At 36.5% G+C, this 2,655-nt stretch overlaps 1 non-coding gene across 1 annotated transcript; it reads right to left on the bottom strand.

Annotated features, from left to right (window-relative positions):
• Window positions 1-361: 361 nt before the first annotated feature.
• On the bottom strand, window positions 362-468 carry LOC131250265 (small nucleolar RNA R71). The gene has a single exon (XR_009173191.1). It is a non-coding gene; the product is annotated as a small nucleolar RNA R71 (small nucleolar RNA).
• Between the last annotated feature and the right edge of the window lie 2,187 nt (window positions 469-2,655).

Here is a 2,655-nt window from a genome sequence, read left to right as displayed (position 1 = left end):
CCCGCATCGTATTTTACGAGATTTCTAACAATCAGTGGGGGTGAGCACACGTTCCTCTATGATTTTTCCAGAAAATGCAGGGAATATGGATATTTAGTCAAGAGTGATCCAACTCCTTCCAAAGTTTCATGGACTTGAATATAAAAGTCCATATCTACACATGAAAGAGTTTGATGAGATAAAAGCTACTTTATGCTTTCCTAATGTGTCTGAGGATACAATCAGGCTAAAACTCTTTCCCTTCTCCTTAAAAGAAAAAGCTAAGATGTGGTTGCATTCACTACATTCACAATCCATTGGCAGATGAAACGACATGATAAGGGAGTTTATAAAGAAATTATTCTCATACCATAAGATGAACACCATCAGAAAGTCGATCATGAACTTCGCCCAAAATGAAGATAAGACATTCTTTCAATGTTGAGAGCGGTTCAAGGATTTTGTCAGTTCATGCCCACAACATGGCTTCAAAACGTGGTGTATAACAAATTTCTTCTACGATGAACTGACATCTTCCATGCACCAATTGGTTGAGACGATATGCAATAGGGAATTCATAAACAAGGATGTCGATGATGTGTGGGATTACTTTGACAAACTTGCTAAAAATGTATAATCACAGGACATCTCCCTAAGACCTAGCACCACTTCTAATACTACTTAATCAAAGTAGAGGGGCGGAATATGTGTTTTGAAGGAGGAAGATGATATAAATGCTAAAGTGGTTAATCTCACAAGGAAAATCAAGGCCATAGAACTTAAGAAGGATAAGGCTAAGGAGTTGTTTGCGGTATTTGTGTTTGTAACATACATACAACTGAAAATTATCTAATAATAACTACTTTTCAAGAAATATTGAATAAGAAATCAAATGCCTTGAAAACCTACCAAAAACCTTTTAGTGGACCCACCTTAAATACATACAACTCTAGCTAGATGAACCATCTCAATTTCATTTGGAGGAATGGACAAATGGCTAACCCTCAAGGGGCTTGTTCATAACCCCAAGCATAGGATCGTGATGTAATAATAACTTGGTAAGACCAAGGTCAAATCCGCATGGACTAATCTTATACGTTTCTGAAAATAACTAGAAGAAGATCTAAATTAGAAATATGGAATAAAGAGAGTAATTGTGAATAATGTTTAAACTATCAATTAAATGTGGGAACTCGAGTGCCAAGGATCCACTTGTAGCTATCAGGATGCTATCTCACTTGATTCAAGAAACACAATTGGAATCAGAATCTCATCTTTTCCAATTAGAAGAAGAGATGATCAAATCTCTAAACTTTTAATTAAACTAGTCCTCAATGGATGAGAATTGTGATGATTGGAAGAGATTAAATCACTTACCATGCCCAGGAGATGATGGTGAACAACAGGATTTACTAATCTCACAATCTCAAATAGGGAAAGAAGATATTCAAAGCTATCACAACGTCAATTGTCATTTGAGTCACAACAAACCATAGAAAAGTGAAAATATTCCTTAAAATCAACTAGAAATCAATGAAGTTCAATATAAATAAGAATAAAAGTAAGATAAACATCGTAATCATGCTAAAAGCTTTACCTCTTAGCCCTACCTAAGAGGTTTAGTTAACCATTGACATGATTAAACCAAAATCTCTTAAACAAAACATAAAAACAACTAAGGAATAAGAAGAAAAACTCTTGGTGGCGGCTCTCCACCCTTTAGCTCCACTCATTGAACCCTATAAGATACGTAGGAACATCTTAGGGACTCGTATTTATAGTTGTGAATCTTCATCTTACGCACCACCTTGAAATTTTCGCAAACCGACTTGAATTTACTCACTCTGCATAAGCTCCGCGTTATGCTTCGGTCGGACCGAATTAAGGCTGAAAATCGCACTTTCTCGCTAGACAATTCTACGCGATTCCAGTCAAACTGAAGTTATCTTCGGTCTGACCAAATTAAGGCTAAAATTTCTATGCAAAAAATCTGCTAAATTTAGGTTGGACCGAGTCGAGCCGAAGGTCGTGCCAAATTAATTTTGAAAATCACAATTTTTTGCTCAACTATTTTATATAATTTTGATCGAAGTTACTTAAAGGTTGTAAGTGTTTCATGCCTAAGTGGGTTCGTGACAATACTCGACGTCTCTTATGTGTAGGAGGATTAGTCGAAGGGCTGTCTATCCATCATCGGATTAGACACCAATTGAGATCCTCATAATCGATAAAAGTGATGGTTGCAAATCAGACTACAAATCAACCTCAACCTTCAATTAAGGAAATTCAGGATGAGAATGAGGTGCACAATGCACCCCGCCTCGTACTTTATGAGATTTCTTACAACTGACAGGGGTGAGTATAACTTCCTGTATGATTTTTTGAGAAAATATAGGAAATATGGATATTAAGCCAGGGCTGATCCAACTCCTTCCAAAGTTCCATAGACTTGAATCTGAAAGTCCATATTTACACATAAAAGAGTTTGACATGATAATAACCACTTTATATTTTCCTAATGTGTCTGAGGACACGATCAGGCTGAAACTCTTTCCATTCTTCTTAAAAGAAAAAGCTAAGACGTGGTTACATTCACTACATCCACGATCCATTGGCAGATGGAACGACATGACAAGGGAGTTCATAAAGAAATTCTTCCCATACCATAAGACGAAC

This window comes from Magnolia sinica, chromosome 6 (genome assembly GCF_029962835.1).
Source record: "Magnolia sinica isolate HGM2019 chromosome 6, MsV1, whole genome shotgun sequence".
In the NCBI taxonomy this organism is placed as follows: domain Eukaryota; kingdom Viridiplantae; phylum Streptophyta; class Magnoliopsida; order Magnoliales; family Magnoliaceae; genus Magnolia; species Magnolia sinica.
This window is presented reverse-complemented; position numbering and strand designations above follow the sequence as displayed.